The 27163-nt window shown below is 37.4% G+C and overlaps 1 protein-coding gene and 1 pseudogene across 1 annotated transcript in view; both read right to left on the reverse strand.

Annotated features, from left to right (window-relative positions):
• The window catches only part of PLXDC2 (plexin domain containing 2), a 510869-nt gene extending 508291 nt beyond the window's left edge, over positions 1 to 2578 (reverse strand). The window contains exon 1 of the mRNA XM_025464029.3: positions 2329 to 2578. The gene's annotated coding sequence lies outside the window, so the exon portion shown is untranslated. The remainder of the gene's footprint in view (positions 1 to 2328) is intronic.
• A 7655-nt stretch (positions 2579 to 10233) lies between these two features.
• LOC112670402 (transcription elongation factor A protein-like 3) lies at positions 10234 to 26768 on the reverse strand (annotated as a pseudogene).
• Between the last annotated feature and the right edge of the window lie 395 nt (positions 26769 to 27163).

Raw genomic sequence — 27163 nt, forward strand, 5'->3', positions numbered from 1 at the left:
TGACACACCTCTGTAGTTGTTTCTACTCTTGAAGTCAGAATGGTCTCTACCCAGAATGGTCAGGAGTATGCACAGAAAACTTTGCCAACAACGTCAAAATACAAAGAATGTTAAGTATGTGGTGAGTGTCATTACTATTCTGAAAGTTCAAAGGAAAGAGTTTGCTGCAGGCTGAGTGTTGAAGGGAAGGCTTCCTAGAAGAGGAAGGATTTCAGCTGGACATTAAAGACACGGTAGGAATTGGACTGCAGTAAAGACAACGTGGGAAGTTTTAATTGATGATCATGGTACTGTGATTGTGGGTGATAAAGTCCAGAAGCAATAACACCCAAAAAGGTTTTGCTGAGAGAAAGCACAAGAAAAGTTTGGGGAAATATGTTGCAGTTGGGTTATAACTTATCCATGCCTCATTTTTCTGTGAAAAGAAAAAAAATTCTCAAACTAAGAAACATACAGTGCTCTGAGGAATGTACTCATTCTGGCAATGGTATTAATTGCCTGTTTTTGTAATTTTCTACTTACATTATTTCATAGAATATGAAACTGAAAAAAATCACTATAACATTTTCCATTTGGATTAATTTTATACAATAAACAAATGCTATCTCTGTATTAATAAAATGCCTAAAAGTACTGGATGATAATAAGTGTCAAACAAAACATAATTTTGTGATACATAATTTGTCTCTTGGCAAATATTCACTTGTACCTACCATGTGCTAGGCTGTATAGTGGATGCTTGGGCAGATCTAAATAATGAATAATTTGAGTGGAATAACAAACACTGGTTTTGGAAACAAGAATGACTCGGTCAATAAAATAACATAAATAGTCCAGTAACTGAACAGTGCTGCAATTTATTTCTACTTTATCACAAAGAAACCTGAAAAATATTTTTATACTGATTAACACAACCTTTCTTCTTACATTATTGTTAATTTCATTCAACAAATACATTTTTATAATTGCCAATCAGAATAAATTACGTTGATTATTCGTAGCTTACAGAGGTGACCGAAGTTATACCTCAATAAGCTAATATTTCCTCATCTACAAAATAAAAAAGGTGGTAATGGGATTTGGACATTACTTCCTATGAGAAAATTTTACATTGTGCATAAACCCAATGCCATCAATTTTCAGAATGTTTTGGATTTTCCTTATTAAAAAAAAAACAACAACAGCAACAGACACACGGAACGTTAACTACAATAATTTCTTCTTAGAGAAGAATTCATTAAAGATAATGGTTTTAGGGGTGCCTGGGTGGCTCAGTGGGTTAAGCATCTGCCATAGGCTCAGGTCATGATCCTGGGATCAAGCCCCACATCTGGCTCCCTGCTCAGTGGGGAGTCTGCTTCTACTTCACCCTCTTGCTTTCTTTCTCTCAAATAAATAAATAAATAAATCTTTAAAAAAAAAAAAAAAAGTGATGGCTCTAACCAAGATATGGTCCTTGGATTTGTTCCACATCCCTTTCCTTCCTCTCTTTTCTAGGGACTGCTTCTGTAATTAATTTCTCTTAATTAATAAAAAGTACATCGGTTTTCTCCTGCAGGTCACTATACAAGTTCTGATTATTCAACCAAAATGTTTAATGTTGGCCTCAAAAGGTGGTGGCTTGTGTGTATGTGTGTTAGGAGGGAGTGGATGGGACTGGGAAGATGTGAGAAAGACGTGACTTGCCCCTTGGGGGTCAGAGATGGGAGAGAGACTTCTCACTATCATTTAATGCTTTTTGGTGCTTGAGGCACATAATTTGTAACCCCTTAAACTAGCGACAACAACAATAACGGTAAGTGCAGAAAACAGAACTGTTTTTCAGTTTCGATGGGATTTTTAGAGTGCGAGTTTGTAGGAGCTGCAACATGTAGCAAACGCTGCTGGTTATGTACATGTCAATTAGGCAAGATACTTCCACTGCAAAATATTTGGCTTACACAGTTAAAGTTTCTGTTCATCTTGTTTTTAGATATTTACTTATTCACCACATTAACAGCATTAACCATGTTCCGCCATGCTGAATTCCTCAGCCCATACTGCTGTCACTCTAGTTCCATGGAAAGCACCAACCCAATTTCTCAAAGCTTGGACAAAGCTTACGCATCGCATGGCATAGTTAACCGCCGACCGGACCCGGATGCCGGCTGGAGCGGAGCCAGTGGCGCTGAGGGGATCGGCTAGGGCGGGAGTCAGGCCAGCCGGGGCAGGCTGTGGATGACGTGGGGCTCCCTGTGGCCATGGCAACAGGTGACCGACGCCACCTCCTCGGCTCCAGTGCACTGCTCTGACAGCCCCGCCTTCTGCAAAGGTAGGGAGGCTACCCACCTGGGCGCAGGGGACCACGTGGGATGGCCTGCGCCTCTCGGCCATCATCCTGGCCTAGGCCACACGGAGAGGCGGTTCCCTCTCCCGTTCTTCCATGAGGCAGCAGACTGGAGGACCTTACTGTCTCTCGGCTTTGGCTGCCCAGCACAAAAGCTGTTGCGGAGTCGTCCTCCCTGAAGCTCGCAGGGCCAAGCCGCCCTGGCCCCTCGCAGGCCGACTGAGGTAGCCGAAACCGTGGCTGAGGGCGGCCGGCGTGCTGCTTGCACCGCGTGGTGCTTCCGGTTCCGCCCGCCGCTGGCGCCGCCGTGGCTGGCCGCGCCTGCGCAGTCCACCTCTGTCGCCACAGCCCGCTGAAGGCCGGGGGTCATGACCTTCTCCATCACCTACTTCCGGTCTTACCCCTCTGGGCGCTGATCTCTGCCTTCTGCCGTTGGTGGCTGTTCTCCGAGTGGCGAAGGACCGCCGGAGAGCGTGTTGAAGAGCCGGGAGGGACCTGGCTGGCTCCTGCAAGAGCTTCTCGAACTCGCCACTTGGCCGCCGGACTCCCGAAGAAGGGCGGCCTGACAGGGGCAGAGGCAGCTGGTGAGACCCGGCCTTTGGATGGATGGAAACGGCCCTACCCCTCCTGCGTGGCCTTAACGCTCTTAGGGCCCAAAGAGGCCAAGCCGTGTCCAGTCTGCGGTCCCCTGGGAAGGTAGTTTCAGATTTCTTGGCACACGGTTGTACATGAACGATAGGTGTAGGCCTGGGCCTGTTTGAACGTCCCCCGGGGCCCTCCCAGCAGCTGTAGCTACAGGTGAGTTGAGGGCATCCGTGGGCCGGGAGGCTCCAGGAGCTCCTCTGGCTTCTCTGCCCTGACAGGCTCGCTGTCCTGACGCCCTCCACCCTGGAAAGCAGCACTGCGTTTGTAAAACCCACTCAGAAGGAGAAAAAGAAGTCCCTGCTGCCCCCCCCCCCAAATGTTCGAAGTCAGGAGCATCCAGACATTACTCAATATGATTTTACATGTGATAATTCACAAAGAAAATCAACATTTCCCAAGTATTTTACATTTAAAAAATTCAGGGAATTTTTTTAAACTTTTTTTTTATTGGAGTTCAATTGCATATATATGGCATATCACCCAGTGCTCATCCCGTCAAGTGCCCCCCTCAGTGCCCGTCACCCAGTCACCCCCCCCACCTCTCTTTCCACTACCCCTTGATCGTTTCCCAGAGTTAGGAGTCTCTCATGTTCTCTTTCAGGGATTTCTTAAAAAGGGAGGAGTCCTCATCTTCTTGTTACAGGCTATTTTTCTAGAAAAGGTAACTTTTTTTTTTTTTTTAAGGTTTCATTTATTTATTCATGAGAGACGCACAGAGAGAGGCAGAGGGAGAAACAGGCTCCATGCAGAGAACCTGATGCTCGCAAGACTCAGTCTCTAGGATTCTGGGATCAGGCCCTGAGCCCAAGTTAGCCATTCAACCACTGAGCTACCCAGGCATCCCTAGAAAAGGGTAATATTTTAAGAACGTTTGCCATTCCTGGGTTCAAAGAAGAATGCTAGATAAAAAGCCCTGGGTTATCGTGGCTGCTTATACTGCTTTACATCTCTAGAATCGTACTTATGAAACTTTAGATACTTCACTTTTATACTATTGTAGTACTATCCTTATTTTATGAATACAGAGACAAAGGTTGAAGACTAGGGGACTCCTCCATGATCACAGACCATGGGATCACAGTAAGGAAATAAATTATCAGAGTCAACTCTCTTGGTGATTTTGCTGATGACATCTGATCACAGGATAGAGAGAATGACTTATGTGAGCATCATAATGAGTTTATCTACAAAGGGTTAATCAGTGATCTTATTTAAGAGATTTTCTAACTAGGGACATCTGGGTGGATCAGTGGGTTAAGCCTCTGACTCTTTTTTTTTTTTTTTTTTTTTAATTTTTATTTATTTATGATAGTCACACAGAGAGAGAGAGAGAGACAGAGACACAGGCAGAGGGAGAAGCAGGCTCCATGCACCGGGAGCCCGACGTGGGACTCGATCCCGGGTCTCCAGGATCGCGCCCTGGGCCAAAGGCAGGCGCTAAACCGCTGTGCCACCCAGGGTTCCCCAAGCCTCTGACTCTTGATTTGAGCTCAGGCAGGTCCTGGTTCTTTTGGGGTTGTGAGATCAAGCCCCAGCATCAGGCTTTGCCCTGGGCATGGGGCCTGCTTAAGAGTCGCTCTCTCTCCCTCTTCCTCTACCCCTCCCCTCCACCAAAAAGAGGTTTTTCTAACTCAAATACACATTTTCCTGGAACTGCTTTTCCCCAACAAACCCTGTGACTGGTAGGCATTTGCCCTAGTCATTATTTTTCATCTGGTACCACAGGAACAGTATTTGGAGACTAGGAGTTTTCCAAGAGTCTAGGAAAATGTTGGAGAAAGGGGACTTGTAATATGTGTTGTTAAATATATGAAAAAAAATCACAGAATTGAATTAATTAACATGTAATTCATGGTCTACAAAATGTAGCATTACAGTATTGTGGCAAATGCAGTCCAACTCTTATGATTATGTGTAAATTATAAAGTACACTTTAATATCTGATATAGGTACGTTTTAAACATGTTTGATGTGACATTAAGCATTTCAAAGAATATCTAGAGCTTATGAAGGACCTCTTTCCCAGGCCTACCTGAAGACAACTATTCATCTATCAAATGCCAGCTCAAGTGCCACTTCCTCCGAGAGGCTGCTTATTATTCTTCATTTCTGCTTCCTCTAGGCTAAAGAGGTAAGCACTTATTTCTCTGTGTCCTGATGATGATTTGTTCAGATCACTATTTTTTTTTTTATTTGAGGTTAAGATTATTTATTAATGAGAGAGACAGGCAGAGACACAGGCAGAGGGAGAAGCAGGCTCCATGCAGGGAGCCCGACGTGGGACTCGATCCCGGGTCTCCAGGGTCACGCCCTGGGCCGAAGTCAGCGCCAAACCGCTGAGCCACCCGGGCTGCCCTCAGATCACTATTGTAATAGTTTATTATAGTTTTTGATTGTTGGTTGGTATGCTTTAACATGCTGCGTGGATTCTTAGTTTATCAAGGGCAAGGACCACATATTTCTCATCTCTGTATTTCTAGTATTGAGAACAGTGCTGGTAATATGATAGGTGCTCCACAGTCGTTTAATAACTTAAATTCTTTTTCCATGTAGATACCCGAGCATCTGAAATTCTACCAATGTAGTTAAACTTCTGGGGGGGGGGGGGTGTCCAGATATATTTATAAAATGCACATAATCTTGGAACTTATATTGGATTATTTTCCCTGGATCTCTTTGCATCTGTAGTAGTTTTTCCCAGAACTGGATAAGCAAAGAATGATAGAATTATTTTTGATCATTTAACTTTCTTCACAGGTTGGCCAGTGGGGGACCCCTGGGTGGCTCAGTGGTTTAGCGCCGCCTTTGGCCCAGGGCATGATCCTGGAGACCCAGGATCGAGTCCCATGTTGGGCTCCCTGCATGGAGCCTGCTTCTTCCTCTGCTTGTGTCTCTGCCTCTCTCTCTCTGTGTCTCTCATGAATAAATAAATAAAATCTTAAAAACAACAACAACAAAAAGGTTGGCCAGTAGCCTAAAATTTCCCTGATGTGCCTCTCTCCTCCATTTTTTTTTTTTTTACTAATTTATTTTTTATTTATTTATGATAGTCACACACAGAGAGAGAGAGGCAGAGACATAGGCAGAGGGAGAAGCAGGCTCCATGCACCGGGAGCCCGACGTGGGATTCGATCCCGGGTCTCCAGGATCGCGCCCTGGGCCAAAGGCAGGCGCTAAACCACTGCGCCACCCAGGGATCCCCATCTCCTCCATTTTCTTATTCTATTTCTTCTTTCTGTCATTTATCTCCTCCACTTTGGAGAAAATTTTGGACCTATCAATAAAGGTTTTACTTAGAATCAGTTCTCTTGAGAGCTATTTATATATAAGAACTCTGAGGATTCAAGATTTTCCTTCCTTTAAATCTTTTCATAACTTACTCATTCTACCAGGCTGTTTGTTTTCTATTTAAATGGAGGGAGAGGGATCCCTGGGTGGCGCAGCGGTTTGGCACCTGCCTTTGGCCCAGGGCGTGATCCTGGAGACCCAGGATCGAATCCCACGTCAGGCTCCCGGTGCATGGAGCCTGCTTCTCCCTCTGCCTGTGTCTCTGCCTCTCTCTCTCTCTCTCTCTGTGACTATCATAAATAAATAATAAAAAAAAAGTTAAAAAAATAAATAAAAAATAAATGGAGGGAGAAAATGCAAGAGACAGAACATGCTTATCCTCTTAGTATTTTCACTTACCCACTTTTGATTAATTACAATGATACGCTGCAGATGTCCAGCATCATTTAATGTGTAATTACACCTTTTAGATGAATTCCACATCCTACTGCTGTTATTTTCCATGGCCCAGAGCGGTTATGTGCCTGAGCACATATCATGTCCATGATAATTTCATGGAAGATGAGAGTGAAATAGAAACTAGCTTGAGGATAAATTTTTCTTATGATAGAAAAAGTGGTACTTTGGGAATGCTTCGAGGTTCCTAAATGACAAGAGACTGCCAAATGTTACTATTAACTCATGTGAAAAAATAAACTCCATTTTTACAGATGGTGAAACTGACTAAGCACATGACTGAGTACTATTGTCACTAGAGGAATAGGTTTTTCAAGATATATCGTATCATGGAGTTGGTAACAAAATACTGCAAATATGCTCCAACTTTCTTCATATAGGAGAATATTTATCCTTTAAACCCAAGAAAAAATATTTAGTGTTCACTTGATAAAAGGGTTAAAAAATATAAAGCATAATTTTGGGGGCTTCATTTTAAACTTTATTTTTTCGAATTGGCATAGAGCTGACAAGATGGATGTGCATTTTTTTTTTTTTTTCCCTGAGCATAACTATTATTCAAGACAGCACTGATCATGTTTGGCTCAGTTTTTAGAAATAACAGTAACCTTTTAAAATTGATTGGTTTAATGTCATAGCAGCATCAGAGTTTTAACACCAACTCAAAAAAGTCAATATCAACTATATCTCCAAATTATTTAGTTGAATTGTAGACTCAAAAGTTTGATTTGATTGTAGGTTTTGAACATTTGTCTCCCTCTTGGAAATGTTTAACTACTCAGGTGATAAACTACTGTAAGTGCTTTCAAAGTCAAAAAACTGTGTATCAGAGTTCCTTCCATGTGCAGTATTTCATGGATCTATTTTATTGAATTCCAGGGTAAGTTCCAGAAAGAAGGATGAATGTGGAGCCTCTGAACAGATTTGATATGGCAGACTTATAGACTGAGAGTCAGAAGCTAGACATGCAAGATCAGTTCTGGAACTATACATACTTTGTGACTGACCATGTTCAGACAAGTCATAAGCCTTATAAAATGAGGGTGATAATATCTGCTTCAAAGGATGGCTGTGAATTTGATCAGATGAGATGTGAGAACGGACTTTGAAAGTGCAAATATGAAACTCTATTTAGATATTTTTCTGCTCTGCTACCTCAAAGTATCAAACTTGACCTAAAGTTGAAGTATTTTGTTAACCCACAAAAACGTACCTTGAAGTACTTCTTTAGACTTAACTTCAAATATATTATATACTCTCTGTGGATTATTGAATTTATTTCTGTTAATCCAGATAACTTCAAAAATAGATAGCAACAAGCTGTCATTTTTTGAGTTGATGTGCATGCTATTTAGTCACCCACTGAAACTCTATGAGGTAGCTATTACTGTCTGCATTCTTATTACTTTTATCCAAGTATAATTAACATTGTTTATTGGTTTCAGGTGTACAATATGGTTCAGCAATTCTATACATTTCTCAGTGCTTATCAACATAAGCTACTACTCTTAATCCCTTTTATATATTTCACCCATCCCCCTACTCGTCTCCCCTCTCATAACTACCGGTTATATATTGAGTCTGTTATTTTTTTTTGTCTTTTTTTCCCTTTGATTCTTAAGTTCCATAGATGAGTGAAATCATATGGTATTTGTCTTTCTCTGACTGAATCATTCATTTAGCTTTATACCCTTTAGGTCCATTCATGTTGTTGCAAATGGCAAGATTTCATTCTTTTTTATGGCTGAGTAATATTCTGTTTACATACACGTGTGTGTGTGTGTGTGTGTGTGTACACCACATTTTTTTTCTATCCATCTATGGATGGATACTTGGGTTGCTTCCACAATTTGGCTATTTAAATAATCCTGCAATAAACACAGGGGTGTATGTATCTTTTGGAAGTAGTGTTTCTGTATTCTTTGGTAAATATCCAGTAATGGGATTACTGGATCCTATGGCCATTCTATTTTTTTCTTTTTTTTTTTTTTTTTTTTTTTTGAGAAACGTACATGCTGTTTCCCCCAGTGGCTACATTACATGAGGGTTCCTTTTCTCCACATCCTGTCCAACATTTGTTATTTCTTGCGTTTTTTATTTTAGCCATTCTGACAAGTGTAAAGTGATACCTCTTTGTTGTTTTGATATGCATTTCCCTAATGATTAGTGATGTTGAACATCTTCTGTGTCTGTTGGCCATCTGTGTGTCTTTGAAAAAAATGTCATGACTTGACATTGAGGACCTGAATACTCAAGTCCTCTGCCCATTTTTAACCAGACTTTTTTGGGTGTTGAGTTATATAAGTTCTTTATATATTTTGGGTATTAACTCCTTGTCAGATAGTATCTTCTCCCATTCAGTAAGTTGCCTTTTTGTTTTGTTAATGATTTCTTTTCTGTGCAAAAGCCTTTTGTTTGGTGTAGTCTCAATAGCTTGATTTTGTTTTTGTTTTCTTTGCTAGAGGAGACATTTCTTGTAAAAATGTTTCTATGGCCAATTATCTGCACTTTTAAAAAGAAGTTAAAATAATTTTCCAGGAAAACCAGGACATAAACTTTCTTGTCGTATAAGTTGGTGGAAGATTTTACCTGTGGATACATTTACCTACTGTTTATTATTTTTATTATTTTTATTTTATTTTAATTTTTTTAGAGAGTATGAAAGTGGGGAGGGCCAGAGGGAGATGAAGAGCAAGCATCTGAAGCAGGCTCTATGCCCAGTGTGGAGCCTTATGCAGGGCTCAGTCTCACAACCTTGAGATCATGACCTAAGTTGAAACCAAGAATTGGATGCTTAACTGACGGAGCCACCCAGGTGTTCCTACCTACTATTTATTAGAACCTTTACATTGGTATCACTACCACCAGCAGCTATTCCTTATCCAAAACCATCTATCACATTGAAACCAGTGATTTTGTAAAATAATAACTAAAAAATAAGTGGTCATTCTACTTCTGTGCTAAAATAACCACCATGGCTTTTCTGGTCAATATACTAGAATCAAAACTCCTTATCAAGACATAGTGTCCTTTTTCATTTGCCTTGACTTAACATTTCTGGTCTTATTTCCTGTCTCCATATCTTATATTTGTCTCACACTCATTAAAATCTTCTAGAAATTATCCAGTACTTCTCTGTTTCTGTGTTTTTGTTCAGATTTTATTTCACTGGACTTTCCCAATATTTCTTGCCATAAAAACTTTCATTCAGTCTTCAGACTAAGCTTATGCTACCTCTTTATTGAATCTGTCTTCTTTTTTGTGGTTCTAAAAACTGTTTTTCTTTATTGTTATTTTACAGTGTACCATATACATCTTCTCCATGTACATGGGTGAAAATCCCCTACAGAAAGACAGAGACCACTGTAGTCAGATTCAAAGGCTGCTGGCAACAAGAGTAACACCTAAAGCAAAGTTATCAGTTTAAGGTTAAAGCACATAGCCTGGCAAATGCCTTCCAGGGAAAGCAGGGTCAACAATATTCTCTTCAGATAAATTAGAATTGAAGGCTCAGGTTATTAAATATATGAAATATCATGTAAGCCCCTTTGGCCCCTACCTCTGTCCTGCATTCCTCTGATACCTCGTTGCTTCCTTGGAGTGAATGGATCTTGTACATCTCCTTGCATCCAATGAAAACCACCCATTTTTCTGTTTTTTTTTTTTTTTTTTTTTTTTCTTAGCTCTTCCTGAGCCCTTGACATATCTCCGCATTCTTCATCATCTCCTCACTGCCCAAGTGCCTTTCCTCTAAATCCTCCTGATAGTCCTTGGGGGAATCATCCATCCCCCTATCTGTTTTTCTTTTTGCTTTCTTGGGTATGTAATCTTCATGTAGGCACTTGTTGGCAACTCACAACTCACTCTCAGCCTTTGACAGATTCTAGCTTGCCTTCATTTTGTGGTTTTCCCTTATTTTCAGACTTGCCCTACTTTCTTGCTTTTCCTCGTCTTCTGGATGTTTCTTATCATCTGGCTGTCCCTCATTGTGGAGCTTTCCATTATGCCCTGGCTTCCCCTCTACTTCACCTTTTCTTCCTCATCTGATTTTTCTTCGTCGTTAGGCTCTACTTAAATCTTCTGGCTTTCCCTCAATTTCCAGCTTTATCTTCATTTTCATTGTAGAGTTTCTCTATGTTGAGATTTTCCCTTGTTTTCCTGTCCTGTAGAGATTCTGGACAGGCTCTTCCTCCTTATCCAGCCTTACAGAGTACTAGCGACAGACACACAGACCTGTGGGGCCCCGGGAAAGCGCTGCATCTCATCTAGCTCACTAAAGCCCACTGGCTGGAGGCCTGGGAAACTCATGAAACTGGTTTTGCTTGGGGAGTTGGAGTAGACCATACAGGGACAGGATCACAGGATGGGTGAGTGGCTGTTGAATCTTTCTTTAGTTTTCTGTCTACATGTATTTCTTCTAGTAGACTATGATCTTCTGAAAGATAAGACTTAAGGTTTACTCCCTGACAACCGCAGCACAGAGTATCATATATAGAAATGTTTGCTAAATAAATAATTGAATTAATAATCTATTTCTGAACACACTAGAAATTCAAAGGATAATCAAAAACATAGCTTATTTAATAATGTCTGGGCATATTTGTACTCAAGAATATTGTTTAGATATAGAAAGCTTAGGATAGTTTTGTTATTTTCTCATTCTGCCTCCTAAACTGCACCCATTATAGTTTTACCATCTACAAAGTAGGAAAGCTAAATAAAATCTACTTAATATGGGATCCCTGGGTGGCGCAGTGGTTTGGCGCCTGCCTTTGGCCCAGGGCGCGATCCTGGAGACCCGGGATCGAATCCCACGTCAGGCTCCCGGTGCATGGAGCCTGCTTCTCCCTCTGCCTGTGTCTCTGCCTCTCTCTCTCTCTCTCTCTGTGACTATCATAAATAAATAAAAATTAAAAAAAAAATCTACTTAATATGAAAAATAAAAACAAATAACAACTTAGGATGTAGAAAGTAAAGAATGTATCACCCCAACCTAACCATGTAAAAAATCCGACAACCTACAATATCATGATTTGGGGTGAATCTGTTAGAAAGCTGGGGATATAAGGTAAAGCAAGTTGACTCAATTCCTTAGTTGTTTCTCAGAGAAAAAGAACAAAACAACTCTTCTATCCTGACAGAATGGAGGTGATAGAGGTGACTACCTTACAAGTAGGTAAGAGGAAATCTAGTGATAAACTTCCAAATGATAGCATGAGGAGCTATGCTGCCTGTTTTCCAGTGAAACTGGTGAAAACTGTTTTTAAAACAAACAAACACTTAACATCTCTGGAAATGGTCCCAAAGGTAAATAGTGAGTGAAGAAACATCTGTTCAAGAACGCCTCTGAAAATTTAGTAATAAAAGTGAGTTTTTCATATTTGAACTAGTACTCTTTTGCTGCCCATTCCCAGGTTGGTGAAGCAGATGCTCTATTCCACACTACTGCCTTCAAGGACTTCAGATATTGTTCTCCTAGCTCCCAGAGGGAGACTTTCTTCCCAGGATGAGTAGAGAATCAGTGTTTCCTATTTCAGTGATCAGCTACCTGTTACTGAGGCTAAGTCCTGGATGAATACAGTTGAGAGGTAGAGGGTCTCTTCTTCTACTCAGCCCCTACTCATTGAACAGAGAGTCTGCCTTCGGTGCAGCATGCTAAAATACTGGAGCCCTGGTCACTTTTGCCCTGACTTTGGAGCTGGTGCTTTCTTACTAAGATCGGCAAGTTAAGAGAACCCTATACTCTTGCCCCCACCTACAAAATGCTGGATTCCTAGAGCAGAGTGTCACTCAGAAGACTGCCATTGCCCCCACATCAACTCCAGAACTTTAGCTCAGAGATTTTGTCCAGGAGGAGAAACAGGCCAAAACAACAAAACAAAACAAAACCCACAAAAAAGCAAAACCAGTTTCCTACTAATTTCTTCCTAAGGAACTTAATTCATTTGCAACAGAGTGAAGAAATTTAAGCCTGAAGGCACTCTGAAGAATAGTGGAGATTGTGGTGAAGCCATATGGGAGGAGATTCAAGCTACAGGCTAAACTGTAGGTCAAGTAGTTTGAAGGAAAGAATTTAGGGAATAATGGAACAGAATAGAAGTCCTGGCATCAGAACAAAATGAAATGCTTATCAGAAACTGTTAACTTCAGAGAAGTCATGTTTGATTGGATTAGTTTGTAGAACAATTTATGCCCTGGGCATTATTAAAAACAATAGATCAGCTAGCTGGTAATTGGTACAGTTTAACTTTTAGAGGCGGTTAGGGATATAGATGAAAAGAGTCCCACTAGTACCACTGTCATTTCAGTCTGAGTGTGGGTATACCTGATGTACTCCTTTGAGGAACAACATCAGAAGCTGATGCTGATGGTGAGGGGAGATCAACTTCATTAAAATAATGTAGTCACTAGATGACCAAGCAAATAATGATAATAACAAGCCCCATGGAAAGGGGTGGAATAATAGAGTTGCTACTCTGTATTATATAAAATTTTCAGTTTTGCCCCTCTCCCCCAATTATAAGAATATAAAGAAATGGGAGTATATTGATAAAAAGGTCAATATGTCAGGAGGGTATAGTGATTATAAACATGTATTCAGTAAATAATAGAGTACTGAAGTATGTGAAGCAAAAACAGGGAAGTAAATAATTCAACAATAATAGAGACTTGAATATCCCATTTTCAATAATGGGTAGAAAATCTGACAGGAGATCAGAAAATAGAAACTTAAACTGCTCTATAAAGCAACTAGAACCAACAGACATTTTTAGAACGTTCTACCCAACAAAAGCAGAATATGCATTCTTCTCAAGTGCACACAAAACATTCTCCAGAATAGACCATATGCTAGGTCATAAAAGAAATCTCAATTACATTTTTTCTTTTCTTTCTTTCTTTCTTTTTTTTTTTTTTTTGATTTTACTTATTTATAGAGACAGATCATGAATGGGGGGGAGGGGCAGAGTCAGAGGGAGAAGCAGACTCCCTGTTGAGCAGGGACTAGACGCAGGGTTGATCCCAGGACCCTGGGATCATGACCTGAGCCAAAGGCAGTCTACTAACCAACTGAGCCACCCATGTGCCCCAAATCTCAATGACTTTAAGGATAGAAATCATACAGAGTATGTTTTCTGGTCACAATGGCATGAAATTAGAAACTCCTAGTTGGTTGGAGTGCCTGGGGTGGCTCAGTTGGTTAAGTGCCTGACTCTTGAGACTTAAGTTTGGCTTAGATCATGATCTCAGTGTCCAGAGATCAAGCCCTATATTGGACTCCCTTCTCAGCAGGAGGCTACTTCTTTCTCCCTCTCCCTCTGCCCTTCTCCTTTTTTTTTTTTTTGATTTTTTTTTTTTTTTTTTTGCCGTTCTCCTTCTTGAGCGCATCTGTATGCACATGCTCTGTTTCTCTCTCTCTCTCTCTCTCTCAAATAAAAAAAGAAAAACAAAAAAACAAAAAGAAAAAAGAAAAAACAACCAAACATGATAGCTGGAAGAATTTGGAAACTCATAATTATTTGATAATTGAATGACACACTCCTAAATAACCAGTGAGTCAAAGAAGAAATCAAAAGGGAAATAAGAAAATATTATACAATAAATAAAAACAAAGATAACACACTAAAATTTATTGGCTGAAACTAACCAGTAGTGGTAGATTTATAGTAGTAAATGCCTATATTAAAAAGAAAGGAAGTTTGAAAATTAACAACCTAAACTTTCACTTTTGAACACTGAAAAAAACTACACCTTTAAAACAAAGAGGAGAAATAAAGATTAGAGCAGAAATAAAAGAAATAGGGAATAGGCAAGCAATAGAGAAAATCAATGAAACCAAAAAGTTGGTTCTTTGAAAAAGTTGTTAAAATTAACAAAACTTTATCTAGATTGACAGGAGTAAAAAGGACTCAAATTATTGGAATCAAATGAAAGAGGGGAATTTATAGGGCTGACCCTGTAGGAGCAAAAAGGATTTAGGAAGAATCCTATATAAACTCCTATGCCAACAAATTAGGTAATTTAAACGAAATGGTAAAATTCCTAGAAATGCACAAACTACAGAAACTGACTCTGGGGGAAAAAAAAGAAATGAACATTCTGACTTGATCTATATAACTTGAAGACCTTAAGTAATTTTTTTAAAAATACACATTTAAAAAAATATATATATATAACTTCTTTGTTCATCAATTGATAGACACTTGGGTTGCTTCCATAATTTGGCCATTGTAAATAATGCTGCTATAAACATAAGAATATGTTATGCTTTCGAATTTGTGTTTTGGTACTCTTTGGGCAAATACCCTGTACTGTAATTACTGAGTTGTAGGGTGGTTCTACCTTTAAATTTTTGAGCAACCTCCATACTGTTTTCCACAGTGGCTGCCCCACTTTGCATTCCCACCAGCAGTGGAGGAGGGTTCCTTTTCTGCAACATCCTCACCAACACTTGTTATTTCTTGTGTTTTTGATTGTAGCCATTGTGACACGTATGAGATAATCTCCTTTTAGTTTTATTGTTCATTTCCCTAATGATTGGTGAGATTGAGCATCTTTTCCTTTGTTGACCATTTATATATCTCCTTTAGAGAAATGTGTGTTCATGTTGTCTTCCTATTTGGTATTTGGGTTATTTGTAATTTTGGTGTTGAGTTGTATAAGTTCTTTATATATTTTGGATACTAACCCTCATCATATATATCATTTGAAAATATCTTCTTCCATTCAGTGGATTATCTCTTAGTTTTCTTAATTGCTTCCTTTCCTTTGCAGAAGCTTTTTATTTTGATGTAGTCCCAATGCTTTAGTTTTGCTTCTGTTTTCCTTCCCTTAGAAGACATTTCTAGAAAAATGTGATCATAGCAGATCTCAGAGAGATTACTGCCTATGTTCTCTTCTAGGATTTCTGTGTTTTCAGGTCTCACATTTAGGTCTTTAATCTGATTTGAATTTATTCTTTTGTATGGTGCAAGAAAGTGGTCCAGTTTCAGTCTTTTTGCATATAGTTGTCCAGTTTTCCCAGCACCATGTGTTGAAGAGACTTTTTTCCATTGCATATCCTTACCTCCTTTGTCATAGATTCATTGACTACATAACTGTAGGTTTATATCTGGGCTCACAGATCTATTTCATTGATCTGTGTGTCTGTTTTTGTGCCAGTACCATACTATTTTTATAACTACAGCTTTGTAGCCTATCTTGAAATTTGGGATTGTCATACTTCCAGTTTTGTTCTTCAAAAGATTGCTTTGGTTATTTGGAGCCTTTTGTGGTTCCATACAAATTTTAAGATTCTTTGTTCTAGTTCTGTGAAAAATGCTATTGGTATTTTCATAGAGATTACATTAAACATGTAGATTGCTTTGGATAATTTTGGGCATTTTAACAATATTTATTCTCCCAATCTATGAGTATGGAATATCTTTCTATTTGTGTCATTTTCATTTTGTGTTGTCAGTGTCTTATAGTTTTGAGAGTATAGGCCTTTTACCTGCTTGGTTATGTTTATTCTTAGGTATTTTATTATTTTTAGTGTAATTGTAAATAGGATTCTTAATTTCTTTTTCTGCTACTCATTATTAGTGTGTAGAAATACAACAGGTTTCTGTATATTAATTTTGCATCCTGTGACCTTACTGAATTAATGTATCAGTTCTAGTAGTTTATCGGTGGAGTCTTTAGCGTTTTCTATAGATAGATTCATGTCACCAGCAAATAGTGAAAGTTTGACTTCTTTGTTATGAATTTGGATGCCTTTTATTATATTTTTCTTGTCTGATTTCTGTGGCTGGGACTTTCAGTACTTTGTTGGTTAATAGTGGTGAGAGTGGACGTCCTTTTCCTTCTTCTCTTAGGGGAAAAGCTCTCAGTTTTTCACCATTGAGTGTGATGTTAGCTGTGGGTTTTTCATATATGGCCTTTATTATGTTGAGGTGTTTCTCTAAGTCTAATTTTTATTGTGTATGAAGATTAAAAACTTTTTTGATCATAGAATATCATCTAGAAAGTTAAAAGACAAAATCCAGAATGGCAAATTATTTGCAAATCTTACAGATATTGCTGATCATGAAGGTGAAGCTGGAATACTGAAAAAAACCTTAAGTACCTCAGGTCCCAATCTAAGAATAAGGTAACAATAGCTAATTGCTATAGGTATTTAAAGTCTGTGGCAAAGAGAAGGTTATGACATAAATAACAAAATCTACAGAAAGCCAAAAAACTCCTGTTTAGAATAGCAGTTCGTCATACTGGCAACATGACAAAAGAAAAGTTATACTGCTTTTAAACCATAACTGCTACCTTGCTTGGTCTCTATATTCCACATATGATACCCAGCACTTAGTAAAAAATTAATGAGATAAATAGGAAAACCAATCAATAATCAAGAGGTAAAGTAATAAAAAAATCTAGTTTCAAAATGACCCAGTTATTGAAATGATGTTAAATTTTTAAATAACTATAATTAACAACTATTGAAAAACTGAGCATCATATAGAAGCAGATTGGAGATTTCAGCAGGCTGAAAATAACTTTCTTAAATATCAAATAAGAACACTATAAATAAGGGGTGCCTGCATGGCTCAGGTGGTTAGGTGTCTAATTGTTGATTTCGGCTCAGGTTGTAGTTTCCCAAAAACACACACATCATAGTCAAATAGCTAAAACTCAGTGATTAAAAAAGAAAGTAAACAAAGAAAAAAACTACAAACAAAGGGGCAAAGGTAATAATTTCATCAGACTTTTACTTAGAAAATATACAGCCCAGAAAAAAATGAAATGATATCTTTAATGAAAGAAAAATCTTTCAATATAGACTTTGTTAGCTAGGAAATGTATCTTTAAAAATAAATGCAAAATAAAACTTTTGTTAGGTAAACAAATAAAAGCTGGAAGATTTACTGCCTCAGGCCAGTGCTAAAAGAATTTTTTAGGGAGTTCTTTTTAACAAAGGAAAATGGTAACAGAAATTGAGAACTAGTCAGAGAAATAGTACAGTGGAAAGGGTAAAAATCATGGTAAAATATGGGGCACCTGAGTGTCTCAGTTGGTTGGGCATTCAATTCTTGATTTTGACTCAGATCCTGGTCTAGGGGTTATAGGAACAAGCCTTGCAAGGGCTCCCTGCTCAGTGGGGAGTCTGCTTGGGATTCTCTTCCTCTGCCCCTCCCTCTGCACTCCCATGTGTGCACACTGTTCTCTCTCTCTCTCTCTCTCTCTCTCTAATATAAATCTTTAAAAAAATCATGGTAATATATAATAGATATTTTTCATAATCTTAATTGCTTTAAGAGAATGATGCTAAAGTACTAACAATGCCTTGTAGAGTTCTGACATATATAGAGGTAAAAAGAATGACAAAGCATATAAAATTAAGAAGGAAATGGATACTATTTTAAGATTCTTACACTATATATGAAATGATACTTAAAGGTTAACTACGCTAGGTTAATGATATATACTGTGAGCTCTATAATAGTCACTTAAAAAATAGGATGACAGTGTTCCAGTATAATGTAGAAAATCTGTAGGAAAAACTACTATAGTCTAAAAAGTTATCAATTAAAACCTGTTATCTTAAAACACATTTGTTATGCCTTGAAAATTAGTAAGTCTTTAATCCTAAAATCAGTAAACTTTGCCTTGAATAGTTATAATTAATATAGTAAAGAATTTAGTGGAAAACATGGACATTTTGTTCTGTTCATACAGCACTATCAAACCTACTAGTGGACGTTTAAAAATATTTTGTTCTAAAGAGCAAGCAATAAGATGAGATCTTTCCATTTTTTACTATGGTAGGAAAAATAGCAAACTTGCTTTATAAAATACCTTTCAGAGCATCACATTTCAAAATATACCATCAAAAATCTATAGACAGTATGAAGAGCCCCAGGCAATAAGAGGAATGTTAAATGTAGAGCCTTCCATGTGAAGAAATAACACTGGTCGTTTTTTCCTAATACTTTCTATTTTATTTTTACTTACACTGATGTTTTAGATTCAAAAGGCATTGGGAAAATAGAATACTTGTTTTTTCAGTTGTCATACAACACATTTAGTTCTAATAAAGCAAAATAAAACAAAAAAATAAAGTTGATATTAGGATTAAAAATTCAACTTTTTAATTTTCAAATTATAGTTATTACTGTAATATGATTGATAGAAACACATCAAACACATTTTCTTGCATTAGTTGGACTACATTTTTTCTAAACTTTGGCTCGGTGATATTTTTATGCTCTGCATGGGAATGAGCAGTGACTGGTTTTCTGTAATCTCTTTCCATTCCCCTTTCTTTCTTTTCAGTTCTGCCTCTAGATGCTGCAGTAGATCAAAGCTTTTCAAAAGCAGTATCTTGCTCATTGTCTTTCGAGTCATGGTATGATAGTGACAAAGAGGAACAAGAATGTTTGGAACAACTATAATAGTATCTATTATGCATCAATCATAGAAGGATGAGCTGAATTGTGTAGAATTGATATGTGCCTATTGTCAAAGCTTTTTCTATAACATCAGATAGAAATAATCATTCTGAGGCAGGCTTTCCTGGGAAAGATATCCTCTGTCTTTCGGACGTGTGTTTTCAGTATAGTAGGTGGTTTTGCAGTTAATGTAAGGCACATCAAATGAGTAATTCAATTTGAAAGAATTGGTTTTAATTATTGTGGAAATACTAAATGATCAAGCATTAAAATATGTAATACTAAGCACTGAACTGGCAATCCTCTGAATTAGAAATTGTCTTTTTTCGTATTTGTATCTGGCAAGTAGCTTAAGTGTGGAGAAATGCAAATGCTTCAGGGAACTGCAAATGGGTATCTGCCAAAAAAAGTACCCATTAAGAGTAAAATATCTGGTGCTCTTGAGAATCTTGAAATTTGTTTTCAGAAATCTGCAGATCACAAAAGTCTTACTTGGCATTTGTATAATTTGTCCTGTGTCCCTACTTATGGCACAGGTTACTTTGCACCATTTTCTTCTGTTAACATTTATAATTTAAATGAAAATGTTAAATGTTTTATTCTATTTACTTTTATAATAAAATATCTTTGATTATGGTATACTTCATTAAATGTCCTTCAAAAAATGAAATTCCAAGGTCTTTTTCTAACAGTTTCTCTGGGACTCATTTTGTGTTTTTTTCTAACTATTTTTCAGGGATACATTTTGTAGGAAAATATACAAATTTATTAAAAAGCAGATGGATCTTTATAGCTTTATAAGCACTAACAAAAACATAATTTTCCAAAAGACACGTTATTAAGAATGTAAATTGACAAATTTTAGATTAGAAAGGGAAAATAATCTATAAAAACTTTCCTATAAGTTCTTCAGTATTTTCCTCTTATAATATCTTCAGGGAAAATATCTGTCACTAGACTGTCACAATTGGTCCTTCTTACGCAGCAGAGTTCTTGAACCTAAGAACTATGCAGACATAGAGAAGGTGACGTAAGAATTTGACTAAGAGCACTTTCTGTCTGGGCTCAGATAGGCAGGTTTGGAGAGGTGACTTCTCTCTATAATGCACAGTCAAGATTTAGGCCTCAATTTCAAGATATGACACAAGCCAAAATATGATCTCTCATTCTCTCTCTCTGGATCTATTTACTTATCAACCTACCTGCCTACATGCACATCCATACATAATCGGCATTGACAGAGTTCGATACCTATATCTATTTCTACAAATGTCTTTATTTTTAAATTTTTTTAAAAGATTTTATTTATTTATTCATGAGAGACAGAGAGAGATAGAGAGGGGCAGAGACACAGGTAGAGGGAGAAGCAGGCTCCACACAGGGAGCCCGACCTGGGACTCGGTCCCAGGTCTCCAGGATCACACCCTCGGCTAAACCGCCGAGACACCCAGGGATCCCAATATGTCTTTATTGTAGTTGAGAGTCTTGGACTTGAGGCAGTAGTTAGTACCATCACTACAAAGCTCTTTATTGAATTACATGTTGTTTGGACATAAGGACTTTTCCTTTCCTTTTATATAATGTAGACATTGTAGACTGAATATAGACATAGTATAGAATTGCACATGGGCTTGAGTGTGCTACTTAACCTATGTGGACAAAACTAATGTCATTTAAATGAACATATTTCCTGCTAATCAAAGCTGGAAGATCATCACTAATTTGCAGGCACACATAAATTGTTATCATTCTTGATACTAATGTAATTATGTCAAATTCTAGCATTACCTAGCAATACGTATGCTTTAATATAGCAGTAAATACCCTTTGATTCTTGAAAATTATTCTCATGTACAGATTAATACTCAGGCCTTTATTTTATTTAGTTTCCAAGTTTAATACACTTCAGTAGTTTACACATTTGTATCTGAAACAAAAGCAACACCCTATAAATCAATTTCTGAGGAATACCATTTTTCCAAATCTTCACCATAGAATGTTTATTAAGACAGTGAATGTTAAGTGGAATTTTATTTGTTAGGAACAGAGTTTGGCAAAGTTAGATGGAATCTATATAAATCTATATAAATTTGGCAGATAAATATTATATGGTTCTTCATGCTTTATTTATTTTTTTAAGATTTTATTTGTTTATTCGAGAAACAGAGAGGGGCAGAGACACAGGCAGAGGGAGAAGCAGGCTCCATGTAGGAAGCCCGACGTAGGACTCGATCCCAGGACTCCAGGATCAGGCCTTGGGCTCAAGATGAAGCTAAACCGCTGAGCCACCCAGGCTGCCCTAAAGAAAATATTTTATATTATAATGATTTTTTAAAAACTTAATTTTTAATTACTATAATTAACACATAATAATGAATGGCATGCGGGATTTATCTGTAAAGAAGACTGAAGGAATTGTTAGAAACTTAAAGGAATAAATGTCTTAATTCATTCTTTTTTTTCAATAAATTTATTTTTTATTGGTGTTCAATTTACCAACATACAGAATAACACCCAGTGCTCATCCCGTCAAGTGCCCCCCTCAGTGCCCGTCACCCATTCACCCCCACCCCCCGCCCTCCTCCCCTTCCACCACCCATAGTTCTTTTCCCAGAGTTAGGAGTCTTTATGTTCTGTCTCCCTTTCTGATATTTCCCACACATTTCTTCTCCCTTCCCTTATATTCCCTTTCACTATTATTTATATTCCCCAAATGAATGAGAACATATAATGTTTGTCCTTCTCCGATTGACTTATTTCACTCAGCATAATACCCTCCAGTTCCATCCACCTTGAAGCAAATGGTGGCTATTTGTCGTTTCTAATGGCTGAGTAATATTCCATTGTATACATAAACCACATCTTCTTTATCCATTCATCTTTCGAGGGACACCGAGGCTCCTTCCACAGTTTGGCTATTGTGGACATTGCTGCTAGAAACATCGGGGTGCAGGTGTCCCGGCGTTTCATTGCATCTGAATCTTTGGTGTAAATCCCCAACAGTGCAATTGCTGGGTCGTAGGGCAGGTCTATTTTTAACTCTTTGAGGAACCTCCACACAGTCTATGTCTTCGTCTGTGAGATTTCTGTTCATGTCTTTTGCCCATTTCATGATTGGATTGTTTGTTTCTTTGGTGTTGAGTTTAATCAGTTCTTTATAGATCTTGGAAACTGGCCCTTTATCTGATACGTCATTTGCAAATATCTTCTCCCTTCTGTAGGTTGTCTTTTAGTTTTGTTGACTGTATCCTTTGCTGTGCAAAAGCTTCTTATTTTGATGAAGAACTTCTGAAAGAAATTGAGGAAGACACAACGAGATGGAAAAATATTCCATGCTCATGGATTGGCAGAATTAATATTGTGAAAATGTCAATGTTACCCAGGGCAATTTACACGTTTAATGCAATCCCTATCAAAACACCATGGACTTTCTTCAGAGAGTTAGAACAAATTATTTTAAGATTTGTGTGGAATCAGAAAAGACCCCGAATAGCCAGGGGAATTTTAAAAAAGAAAACCATAGCTGAGGGCATCACAATGCCAGATTTCAGGTTGTACTACAAATCTGTGGTCATCAAGACAGTGTGGTACTGGCACAAAAACAGACACATAGATCAATGGAACAGAATAGAGAACCCAGAAGTGGACCCTGAACTTTATGGTCAACTAATATTCGATAAAGGAGGAAAGACTATCCATTGGAAGAAAGACAGTCTCTTCAATAGATGGTGCTGGGAAAATTGGACATCCACATGCAGAAGAATGAAACTAGACCACTCTCTTTCACCATACACAAAGATAAACTCAAAATGCATGAAAGATCTAAATGTGAGACAAGATTCCATCAAAATCCTAGAGAACACAGGCAACACCCTTTTTGAACTCGGCCACAGTAACTTCTTGCAAGATACATCCACGAATGCAAAAGAAACAAAAGCAAAAATGAACTATTGGGACTTCATCAGAGAGAATTTAATTGGCCTGCTTGACTGTGGGTAAAATGTAATCCAGGATATTTGTGTCAATTTTTCTAAGTGACAGGAGTCAAAAACATATTTTTCTTTGCCATTTTTTGTTTTGTTAAGATTATTTTGCAGGTATTTAATTAGAAAGGGGAATATTGGTTTAGAATATCTTAAGTAGCAAGAAATCTGATCCTAGATTTTCCTAATTTCCTTGAAAGCCATTTGTGCTTTTGAGTTCTCAATTCTATTGTTAATACGTGATTGTCAGTCATCTGTTGAATCAATATTTTGTAATTGGAATTTTCCTAGAAAATCACTGATTTTATCCTGAATTTTCAAGTTCCTTACCATTCACTAATGCAAATTATGTTTTATAGTGAATTGTTTTTTTTCCAGATTTATTGAGACATAAGTGACCTATAATATTGTATTAAAACTATATAACATAATGATTTGTTATATGTATATATTTTGAAATGATCACCATGATAAGTTAACATTTGTCAGGTCCTGTAGTTACAGCTTTTTTTCTTGTAATGAAATCTCCTAATGTTTACTCTCTTAGGAATATATATATAATTTAATAATATATTAACATATAATATTTAATATATAATTTATTAAATATATAAATAAATTTATTAATATATAATATTTAATATATAACTTAATAACATTTATGTATGCATGTATGTATGTCCCAGAGAGAGAAACAGGCTCCTCTCAGGGAGCCCAATGCAGGACTCAATCCGCGAGCCCAGGGTCACACCCTGAGCCGAAGACAGATGCTTAACTGCTGAGCCACACAGACATCCCATCTCTTCGGGTATTATATATACCCTAAGAGGCATATTATATATACCTTAATATATAAGTTATAATTAACCAGGGTCAACATGCTGTGCACTTTCTCTCCAGAACGTATTCATCTTATAACTGGAAGTTCATACCTTTTTTCTTCTACTTTCATTAAAAATAAATAAATAGGGATCCCTGGGTGGCGCAGCGGTTTGGCGCCTGCCTTTGGCCCAGGGCGCGATCCTGGGGACCCGGGATCGAATCCCACGTCGGGCTCCCGGTGCATGGAGCCTGCTTCTCCCTCTGCCTGTGTCTCTGCCTCTCTCTCTCTCTCTCTCTGTGACTATGACTATCATAAATAAATAAATAAATAAAAATTTAAAAAAAGAAAAAGAAAAAAAAAATAACATTTTAATTTTATTTCATTTTTTTTAAGATTTATTAGAGAGTGTGCAAGAGAGAGCACAAGTGGAAGTGATGAGGGTTGGAGGGAAAGGGAGAAGCAGGCTCTCCACTGAGCAGGGACTGTCCCCCCTCCCCAACATGGACCCAATCCCAGGCCTCAGGTTCATGACCTGAGTGCAGGGCATACGCTTGACTGAACAAGCCACCTAGGCACCCAATTTTATTTCACTTTAAAGTGTAATTAACATAGTGTTATATTACTTTCAAGTGTACAATATAATGATTCAGCAATTCTATACATTTCTCAGTGCTCATCAACATGGTGTACACTTAATCACCTTTTTTTTTTCAATCCCCCAACCACCTCCCTTTTGGTAGTAGCTACCAGTTCTCTGTATATGATAGTCTATTTCTTCTGACTCTTCTTTGTTAAGGTTGTTTTGTTTCTTAAATTCCATGTATGAGTGAAATCATGTTGTATTTGTCTTTCTCTGGCTTTTCACTGTGCATTATACCCTCTAGGTCTATCCATGTTGTTGCAAATGGCAAGATTTCATTCCTTTTTATGGCACTTAAGCCAAATTCCATTATGAGTGTATCTGTATATCTGTAACATCTTCTTTATCCATTCAACTATGGATGGATACTTGGGTTGCTGCCATATCTTGGGTATTGTAAGTAACATTGCAATAAATATAGGGGTGCGTCTGTCTTTTCAAATTAGTATTTTCTTTTTCCTTGGGTAAATGCACAGTAGTGGAATTATCAGATCCCAGGGCAATTCTTGTTATTTTTTGTTTCCTGCAGTGGCTGCACCAATATACATTCCCACCTGTCATGCACAAAATTTTCTTTTATTCCAGTTATTGTCAACACTTACTATTTTTTGTGTTTTTGATTTTAGTCATTCTGACAGGTTGAGTTGATACCTCATTATATTTTTGTTCATTTTCCTAATAATTACTGATACTGAGCATCTTTATATATATCTCTTGGTCATCTGTGCATCTTCCTTGGAAAAATATCTACTCAGGTCTTCCACTCATTTTTATTTTTTTTATTTTTTTATTTCTTTTTTGTTTTTTGTTTTTTTTTCCACCCATTTTTAAATTGGATTATTTGTGTTTTGGGTATTGAGTTTTAGAAGTTCTTTATATATTTTGGATATTAACCCCTTATTGGATTTATCATTTGCAAGTATTTCCTCCTATTCAATAGGTTGCATTTTTGTTTTGTTGATGATTTCCTTCACTGTATAAAAGCTTTTTATTTTGATGTAGTCTCAGTAGTTTAATTTTACTTTTGTTTCCCATGCCAGAGAAAACATCTAGAAAAATGTTTCTGTGTTTCTCAAAGAAATTACTCAAAGAAATCTCAAAGAAATTACTACCTGTGTTTTCTTCTAGGAATTTGATGGTTTCAGATCTCACATTTAGATCCTTAATCTATTTTGAGTTTCTTTTTGTGTGTAGTGTGAGAAAGTGGTTCACTTTCATTCTTTACATGTAGCTGTCCAGGTTCCTCAGCACCACTGACTGAAGATGCTATCTTTCCCTCATTGTATATTATTGTCTCCTTTCTTAGATTAATTGACCACGAACACAGGGATTTATTGCCACATTCTCTATTCTGTTGATCTATGTGTCTGTTTTTGTGCCAGTACCATACTGTTTTGACTGCTATGGCTTTGTTTATCTTGGCTTATGATACCTCCAGCTTTCTTGATCTTTCTTAAGATTGCTTTGGCCATTGAGGGTTTTTGTGGTTCCATACCAAATTAGGATTCTTTGTTCTAATTCTATGAAAAATGCTGTTGGTATTTTCATGGGGATTGCGTTAAATCTGTAGATTGCTTTGGGTAGTATGGACATTTTAACACTGTTCTGCCAGTCCATGAACATGGAATATCTTTCCATTTGTGTCATCTTCATATTCTTTCATCAGTGTTTTATAGTTTTCAGAATAGAAATCTTCCACCTCCTTGGTTAAGTTTATTCCTAAATATTTTATTATTTTTAGTATAATTATAAATGGAATTATTTTCTTAATTTTTTCCTGCTATTCCATTAGTAGTGTATAGAAATGCAACAGATTTCTGTATATTAATTTTGTATCCCATGACCTTACTGAATTCATGAATCCGTTCTAGTAGTTTTTTGGTGGAGTCTTCAGAGTTTTCTATAGACGGGTTAATGTCACCGGCAAATAGTGAAAGTTTTACTTCTTTGTTACAAATTTGGGTACCTTAAAAAAAATTGGTATGCCTTTTATTTCTTTTCCTTGTCTAATTGCTGTGACTAGGACTTCTGGTACTCTGTTGAATAAAAGTGGTGGGGATGGACATCTGGTCTTATTCCTAACCTGAGGATGCGCACTCAGTTTTTCACCATTGAGTTTGAGGTTAGCTGTGGTTTTTCCTATACAACCTTTTACTATGTTGAAGTATGTTTCCTCTAAACCCATTTCGTTAGGACTTTTAATCATGGTTGCATGCTATACTTTGCTAAATGCTTTATCTGCATTTATGGAGATGATCATATGGTTTTTATCCTTTATCTTGTTAATGTGATATATCACATTGATTGATTTATGAATATGAGACCACACTTGCATCCCGGGAATAATTTTTACTGGTTTGTGGTGAATGATTTTTTTTTTAAAATACATTGTTGGTTTCGGTTTGGGAATATTTTGTTGAAGATTTTTACATGTGTATTCATCAGAGGTATTGGCCTATGTTTTCTTTTTATTTTTTGTCTCCCCTACCTCAGCCCCCTGTGTCTTTAACTGGTCTTAGTATCAGAGTGATGCTGGTTTTGTCCAATGAATTTGAAATTTTTCTTTTATCTGACACTTTT

This window comes from Canis lupus, chromosome 2 (genome assembly GCF_003254725.2).
Source record: "Canis lupus dingo isolate Sandy chromosome 2, ASM325472v2, whole genome shotgun sequence".
NCBI lineage: Eukaryota > Metazoa > Chordata > Mammalia > Carnivora > Canidae > Canis > Canis lupus.